An 8,762-nucleotide genomic window follows, 5' to 3' on the forward strand; every position below is an offset into this window, starting at 1 on the left:
TTGTAACCATGCAGGTAGGCAATAAGAAAGCTAAGAGCACTGGGAGATAGGAAACAAACGGGCATGCCCACACTCTCCCTTCCACTCAGGGCAGCTTCTCTGTGGTGGGGAGCTTTGCCACAATCACTCGCTTCTTTTTTCCATTGGTTTCTTTGTTTCCACCTTAGTGCTCGAGCTCAGAACTTCAGGTGGGCCTGGTCCTTCAGCATCCATGCAGAGAAGGCTGAGCGGGGTTGGGAACCCCACCTGATGGAGAAGAGAGATTACTGGGAGGGACATTGTGGAGGCCACCATGACACGAGACAATCACACCTTCCGGGGTGAAAGGGAACGAAGACAAGGGAAGGACACAGTAGTGGGACCCCTAGGTCGCCTGCCAGGCTTGTTCTCCCTCCACGGCAACCATGGGGGCCTGGGGGGTGTTGGGCTTCAGCTACGGTGATTAGGATGAAGGGACTCAATATAAAGGACCCTCCAACTCCTCACTAGGTTCCAAACGCAGCCCCTCTAATTCCACCCTCTGAGTTTCTGGAACTCTGCTGGAAGAATACATGAGCAGGCCAGAACCAGAGCCCAAGCCAAACATGACAGGGGCTCGTGGGGCTGTAACCCCATGCTCAGTGGTCGGGGACTCCTTGCAAATCTGCAGAAATCCCTGTTCCTCCTCATTCCTGGGAGAAACCCCAGATCTCCTCCTGCTCTGTCTGTTCTTCTCTTGAGGCTATTGTCCTGGAGGGATGCTGAGTCCTTGAACCTGGTCCTCCAAACGTACATAAGCAGCCTGTTCAATAAAACAAATTATGCACTTTTTCACATTTGCCAGTTTTTTGATTCCAGAAAGGCTGTGGGTCTCATTCTCACAGTCTCCTGTGCCCCCACCACATGGTGGCCCTCTGCTCATGTAAACACGATTTCCCACAACTGCACCCTGCCTCCCAGCTTGTCAGAGGGGAGTGTCCCACAAAGACACAGGTGTTTGTGAGGATCCTGTCCCCCAGCAGAAAGCCTGCTCCTGGAGCCACGGACAGGGATCTGGCCTCCTAAGCCGCTCAGCTCTAATTCAAAGCCTAAAGTGGGGGCCCCGAACATTGCTGAATGACTTTCTGAATCACCTGGACTGGAGGGGACTGATTTTCTTTCCAGGAATGGAGGTAGCGCAGCCTCCATTTTCAGGGCTGACCTTGACGATGGATCTAGTTCCCCCGACTGCACCGCAGGAAGGAGTGGCCCTTCCATCCCACAGGTTGGAGACCCAACCCAAGGGAGTACTGAAGCAGTGCATTGCTGCCAGGTCCAGCATCCCTGCAGAGTGGCCTCTGCCCTTGAATGACCCCCTTCCCAGGGCCTTTCTTGCCCGGACACCACCACACCCCAGGCTGTGCCAGAGCTCTGGGGCTCTGCGTGTCCAGGGCACACAGGTGGCACCTGAGCCAGGTGTCCCCTGGGCCTCAAGGGAGAGAGGTCTGCTTCTGCATCAGGGGAAGGTGACCCCACAGGGCTGGCAGGACACTCTCAATGTGGACCTCCAGGAGCCCTGGGAGCAGTTTCCCTGCAGGTGTTAAGAGCCATCATCAGGAGGGCAGGCCCCTCTTTGTGCAGACCATCCAGCAGTGCTGGGCCCACGTGCTGACCTCAGAAATCTACATGCCCCCAAGATACCCCAGGCAACCTCACAACTTCGTCACTTGGTGACCTGGGTACCACGAGCTCCTTGGCCATCCCATGAGGGTGGTCCTTGCAGGCATGGTCTCCAGGTTCTCCCGTTGAGAAATCCCCCTGGGTTTCTGTGGTCACAGAGCAGACACCAGAAGATTCTAGTCCTGCAGTGACCCCCACAGCAGTCAGCTCCCCTGTGCATGTCCAGGGACAAATGACAGCAATTTATTGCCAGGTACCGTGATGAACAAGGGGGTGGGATTCCATACTAAGTTCAGGATCCTGGTAACTCACTCTGCACCCCAAAAAGCTTCCATGAGAAATGTGTGTATTGGGATGTCTGTGCCCCTAGAAGAGCTGTTCCTGAGGGTTCCTGGGACCCTCCAGCCCCTCTCAAGGTTCTCAGATCCTGGGTCTAAATTTCTATCTGCCTCTTTTGGTGTACGGCCACCTGTGTCTCGTGGTCATGGGTCACTTTATTGCATGACTTGGCATGTTCTTAGTGCTCGTCCTCCACCCCTGCACTAGACTCCCAAGATGTTCCCACTGACCCTTGGCTCCCTGGGTGGCTCAGGGGGCCCTAAGTCTGCACCCTTCACTCTCCTCCTCTACCCCCACCTCTGGGGCCACCCCTAGGTGGACTTGGAGGTGTTTGTAAATGAGTCTTACACAAGGACATGTCTGGACAAAGCAGGACCCCACCCCCGGAAAACTCACCTGCTCCCTTCTCAGAAGAGGACCCCACAGCCCCACATTGCCTCCCAGGGGTCTACTCAGGACACAGTCCCCCAGTTCTGGGCAAGGTGTCTCCCTGGAATCCTTGCTTCCAGGAAGAGTCTCTCTGTCCTTCTTCAGAGTTTAGAGGTGTTCCCATGTCCCTGACCACCAAGATGCCCAGCACAGTCCCTTCAGTGACCTGGAGAGACAAGTAACTTATGTGGCCACAGGTCTCACAGGACACACCTGCTGGGACCCCAGGCTAAAGGGCTGTCCTTCTGCCTTCTCAGGTGTGGCTCCCGTGGTAACTTTTTGCAGGGGGCCCAAACGGGGAGTGTGGCCCAAAGCAGTTCATGGGGCTCTCTGGGCAGGGAAGACTTGGGCCAGGTGGCCTTGCCTGGTTTCCCTGCTGGGCCACTCTGAAAACCCCCGCTCCTCTGGCTGTGGCTGGAGGCCCCTCAAACCTCAGGGCGGGGCTCTTTCTCTCAGCCTCCACTGACTCCAAAGCCACGCTGGTGCTGGCGAGGGGAAAGAGCTTTCTTGCCTTCTTTTGGCCAAGTTGCCACAGGTGGATGCTGCGGGGAGCTGGAGAGAGAGGTAGCACTTGCTCAGATGTGAGTGGTTAAGCAATTTGACACCCTGTCAACTAGCCTTAAACATTGGAATGAGGTCTTTCCCGGTAAAGCTGGAAGTTACTTTCAGTAACTTGTCTAAAGATTTCTTTTTTTTTTCCACTTAAAGACTCATAAAACCTCTCCCAGGTCATTCCTGGTATGGACCATTATCCAGGGATCAATCAGGAAATGCAGGAGAAGAGGGGTGGGGGTGGAGGAGCGGGGAGGTTAGATCAGAGCCCACGGAGAGGAGATGCCCCTCCCAGGAGCCTCACACTGGGCAGTGGCTTCTGGCATCCAGCTCTCCTGTTCTCAGGCCCATTCCATCTGCGGGGTTTTCCAAAAACATAATGGTGGAAGGGCCATGGAGGACACCTAGAACTTCCAGAATAGACAGGGGGAGCAGAGTTACCATGCTGGCCCTGGGTTTGGAGACAGACCTGCAGTGGAGACCACAGGCTTCTGAGAAGCCAGTTTCGAAATAAAGGCAGTATGCACTGGAATACCCGGCTCGAGAGAGTGCTTCATCATAGACATGTAATTTACATAGTTCTCACCACTAAATTCTGTGTTCCCAACACGCTACATGAATGACGGCTTCAACACACATTCATTTCTGAGATGTGAAAAAGTGTAGAGCCGCTCTTTCATCCTGCATAATGGGCATGGCTACACTTAAGAACACTTACCAAGATTTCTCAGCAAGAGCCAATTTCGAAATAAAGGCAGTTTGTGCAGGAAAACCCTGTTGGAGTGAGGGCTTCCCCATACACATGTAAGTTATAGAGTTCCCCTCACCATGAAACGCTGTTCCCAACATGCTACATGCATGAAGGCTTCGACACACATTCAGTTCTAAGATGTAAGCATGTGGAGAGCCGCTCTTTCATTCAGCACAAAAGGCATGGTTACACCCAGGAAGATTTACCCAGATTTCTCAGCTGCTTCCTTCAGCCAGATTCAAAATAAAGGCAGTTTGTGCTGGGAAAGCCTGTTGGAGCGTGTTCAGAGCTGTTTCGGGCTCTGTCCCAGCTGGAGGGTGCAAAGCCCAACCTCCAGAAAGAGGGACCAGGACCCCACCCGCTAGGTGGTGTTGCCTTTGTAGGGGAACAGTGATCTTTGGGTAAGATATATTGCGGCTCTCTCTAAAAACTGCTTTGACTTAAGTTTGCATCCTAGTCACCAGTTCCAGGACAACAGAAAAGGCATACCCTACATCCCTTTGCACTCAACTCTTCCCAAAAGAGCAAATATTTGTCCATGAAAATACCAGCTGCTCTTCTAAGGCCCACTAAATACCCAGCAGTGTGAGCGGTGCACTCTTGATCAGGGACAGGTGGAGAGGGAACAGCGGTCCTCCAGCAGGCTTGGCCTGGTGTGGCAGCTGCGCTGTGGGTGCGTGGTGGGGAGGGAATGCAGGGAATCCTGTTTGAGGGGCCTCTGTGCACGCCTGCATTATAGTCTGAGGTTTCATACAAAGGCTCCAGGCATCCTAACTGGTCAGATACAGCCCCCACCCTTGGGCTGGAACCACCAGGAGATAAGTACCTGTAACAGGGACGGTGCCTGGTGTGGGGAGAGGTCATGGGACACTCCGGGGGCAGGGGCGGTGGTGCTGGGGAAGGCAGGGGATGCAGTGAAGGGTGGAGGGAGCAGGGTCCTTTGCTTGGGGGTGCGAGTTCTTTGGGAGACCACAGGGAATGGCACACATCATCCCCACCCTATACCCCAAATTCCTAGCCCCGCCAACACAGGGGCTGCTCTGCACCCTCTCAACGTGGCTCTCCTGTAAGACCGCACCCAACCAGGCATCTGGCACCCTGCCCTACCTCCCCTCTTGGGACAGATCCCGTCTTCTTGGAAACTGCCTAGCAGCGCGTATTCAAGGCCGGCAGCCGGCCTGGCGGATCTGCACTTCAGGTGCCCTACCTGGCCAGACGTGCCTGCCTGGGCTCAGTCCTCTATCTTGCCCACAGGTAGCCTGGGTCCACTTCCGGTGCAAGCGGAGGCCGCGGAGCCCAGGCTGAGCCCTGCACACAGACAGGTGAGGGTGCCCCCGCCTCGCTGCCCCGCCGCCGCGCCCACTGTTGGCAGCATTGCCCCAGCCTCCGGCCGGTGCCACCTGCAGCTGAGGACCTCCGCGCAGCCCCGCCCGCCCCGGCCCCGCCCAGCTGCCCCATAAGCCTCCCCCCACCCCCGTCCTGGCCGCGCCCTTGCTCCCATTGGCTCCAAAAGTTCTGCCCTTGCACGTCTAGCCTCGGGAGGACGTAGACGCAAGCGCTAGGGGAGGGCCCCGCGGCGTTGCCATGGATAAAGACGCCGCGCTCCTCGCGGGCTGGCGTGCGCTTCTGGGGCAGGCAGCGGGCTCCGGAAGTGTGCAGCTGCCCGGGGCCATGGCGGTGTTTGCTGCTGGGGATGGCGGCTTGCTTGGCCGGGCCACTAGTTCTGGCCGCGTCAGTCGGCGGCCGACATCCTTTCTGGGGCGGCGTCTCACAGACGGTAAACGTAAGGCAGCGCCGTTGGCGGGGCCAGTGGACATGGACCGGGGTGGGATCCGGGTTGGTGTGGCGGCCGGGGAGGGCTGAGGTCATGATGGCAGCCCTTCTTGGTGAAACAATAAAATGAATAGCCATTTTCACAAGACCTCTGAATAAATCTACTAGGGAACTTCATCCTGGACTGAGGAAGAGGACTGGGGAGGAGGGGGCATTCAGGGGCACAGAGAACCATGGGCCACCTGTCCCACGATGGAATTTAGACTCACCCTCACCCTTCAGGAACTACTAAATACACACAGACAGAGTGCTATGGACAAGATTTTTTTTTTTAAACAAATCCCTGAATCCCTAGCAGGTCTTGTTTCTACCCATACACAAATGGCTTATGTGCATAATGTTTCACAAAAGCCTTAAAATATTATCACCCCAACTTAACACATCAAGAAACTGAGGTAGAGAAGTTTATCACATTCTACAAGATTAGAGAGAGGCCACGTCAGACACCGTATTTAAGTCCAAGCCCCTGCTCCAGTGCTCACACTAGAAAGTGTGACATACTGCCCCTTTCCTGCCCTCTCCCTGCAATCAATCTCTGAAGAGTCTTTTCTGTGTCACCTGGAATCACAATCACATTCATTTTCCACAAAGAGCTATGTCACTCCTTGGAGGACTTTTCAAAATCTAAAGGGTTGGTTTGAGAGGAGAGATTTGCATTTTCTGTTTCTCAAAGGAAACATGGCTTTAAAAGAAACTGAAAAGTAGTTATCTAGTCTAAGCCCTCATTGTGCAGAGAAAAAACCGGAGGCTCAGAAGAGATGAGGAAAGGGCCTTATTAACAAATATTGCCTCAGTGCAGCACCAAGCCAGACCTGGCACTTCTAGGGGAGGATCTGGAAGGCCCAGGAGAATGAGTGTTAGAAAACAGAAAGAGAAGAAGCATACAAGGCCCCGTCTCTTCACCACCATAACATGAATTTCCACCAAATTACCCAGAATGGGTGCAGCCAATATTAAGTTTGTCAAAAGAGGTTATAGAATTCTCAACCATAGTGGAAATTCCAACATTTACTGTGCTTTTTTCCCAGTTCAAGCATCAATTCAGTGGGCACTCTGTACCAGGGACTACACGAGGCCTGGGGTTCTCCCAAATACAGATCTCTATTACCACGTGTGCAAACCACATTAAGGCCACCAGAAGAAAAGCGCCCACAGATAAGATGGAATTACTGAAACTGAAAGCAGCAAAAGAGCATATATTACTAGGAAAAACGGTGCTCCTAGTAATGGACACATGGACATAGAATGCAAACTGTGTTTAGCAGGCAGGAAAGGGGGGATTAACAGATACAAATTAGTAAATATAAAATAAATGACAAGGACCTGCTATATAACACAGGGAACTATATTCAATTTCTTGTAGTGATTTATACTAAAAACAATCTAAAACATATATATATACATATGTATATGTTTATAACTGAATCTCTGCTGCACACTTGAAAATAACATTGTAAATTGACTACACTTAAATAAAAAATAATTTTAAAAAATAAGTAAAAATAAATGCAACGCCATTAAGAAAAAATAAAAGAACTCTCTAATCCCCTTAACTGTAGGTGGTCGAGAAATCTAGCTGCAAACACCAAGTCCACTGGATCACTCCAGCACTGGCTGTCACTCTTTCTGACCATCAGAGAGTCACTTGCTTCACTGAGGTTACTTTTCTCTTCTGTGAAAGGCTACAGTTGCAACTAACGATGTATAGAATCTCATCATTCACAAGCCCAAAAAGTAGTGAGAACTTCACATGGGCCAGGCTCTGGTCAGATGAAAAGATAGGGTCCCAGATATATTCATGGGTAGAAGAAGTTTATGCCATAAAGGTATAAATTCTTCCTGTTTTGATAGACAGATTCATTTCAATTCTGGTTAGAATTCCTACCAGATTTTTCTTGGAATATAACAAGTTAATTTATGGTCAGGAATAGCCAAGAAATTTCTTTAGAACCACCACTTGGGAGGGGTGGATAGGTCATTCATTTCCACTGCTCTTTCTGAAGTGATGAAAACGTTCTGGAATAATAATGGATGCACCACTGTGAATATGCAAAAAGCTGCTGAATTGTACCATTTAAATGGATGGAATTCATGGTGTGTGAACTATATCACAATAAAACTGTCCTATGAAAATTATTTCTTGACAATTATTTTTCAATTTATACACTAGTCTGTCCCACAATTTAAGAAAAACAAAAAACCTAAACAAGCCAAACTATGCCAGGAGCACTTTAGGACTGCAATATCCCTGGGTCTCCAAGGCCTCTGGTGGTGCTGTTCCTGTTAACACACACTAGCTGGGCTGGGCTAGTTAGGGACTGTAACTATCTTTTTAAAATCGACGATCACTCCTTTCACCCTGGGAGAGGGAAGGAAGGAGGATGTCACAGCCTCATGCCTTCAGCACATTTTTAACAGAACCAAGCCCTGCTTTCACCACTGCAATCCCTCTCACTATAAAAACACGTGACATCAACAAGCACCGCCATCATAACACCTGAAAGTGTTCAAGGTACTTACCTGAGGCAGAAACATGGAGGGGGGAGACAGAACCTCGCTTAGCAGTGACGCTCCCTTTTCCCGACTCCACCAGGAGAAGCTGGGCGTTAGAGCCGGAGGCTTTCAGCCCAGGTAGCAGCGCCCACGCCACAGAGCTGGTCCTCAGGGAGCGGGAAAGGGAGAGCAGGGCAGCCCCGGGGTCGCGGGGCAGGGAAAGCGGGGAGGGGGACGCGGGCTGCAGCCTCGCTCGGAGGACAGCCCCAGCCCCAGTCCCAGGCGCCCGCCCCCGTCCGGGTCCGCAGACCCCGCCCACCCGGGACACAGCCCGCCCAGGGGCGGGGACGGGCCGCCGGACGAGAAGAGGAAGCCCAGGAGGAGAGGACTAGCGGGAGGGAGAGGGGAAGGGGACGCCAGCCGCGGACTGAGGGGATCCCGGCTGGGTGAGAGGTGGCAGGTGCACACCAGTCCCTGGACACTGTGGCCGGGACGCCGGGGCAGGTGGCGCTGGCAGAGGGGTCTGGCCTGAGCAATTCATCTGAACACGGGCTGACTAGCGCCCTTGGGGTCTGTGACAGGGGGACCGCCCTCCCGCAGCCGCCTGACCCCTTTCCCAGGAGCCCCCCACCTTGCACTTCCACAGTCAGAGGCCCCGACCCCAGGCAGGAACCAAAGGCCGACCGGGCGACGTAGTTGAGAAGCCTTTGGGCCCGATCCCCGGCTC

The 8,762-nt window shown here is 53.0% G+C and overlaps 1 long non-coding RNA gene across 1 annotated transcript; it reads right to left on the reverse strand.

Moving 5' to 3' along the window:
• Nucleotides 1-660: 660 nt before the first annotated feature.
• On the reverse strand, nt 661-8,318 carry LOC140695098 (uncharacterized). The gene is made up of 4 exons (XR_012070787.1): nt 8,063-8,318; nt 2,838-2,958; nt 2,374-2,572; nt 661-781 (listed from the first exon to the last, which is right to left on the reverse strand). It is a non-coding gene; the product is annotated as an uncharacterized lncRNA (long non-coding RNA).
• Nucleotides 8,319-8,762: the final 444 nt, after the last annotated feature.

This window comes from Vicugna pacos, unplaced genomic scaffold (assembly GCF_048564905.1).
Source record: "Vicugna pacos unplaced genomic scaffold, VicPac4 scaffold_137, whole genome shotgun sequence".
In the NCBI taxonomy this organism is placed as follows: Eukaryota; Metazoa; Chordata; class Mammalia; order Artiodactyla; family Camelidae; genus Vicugna; species Vicugna pacos.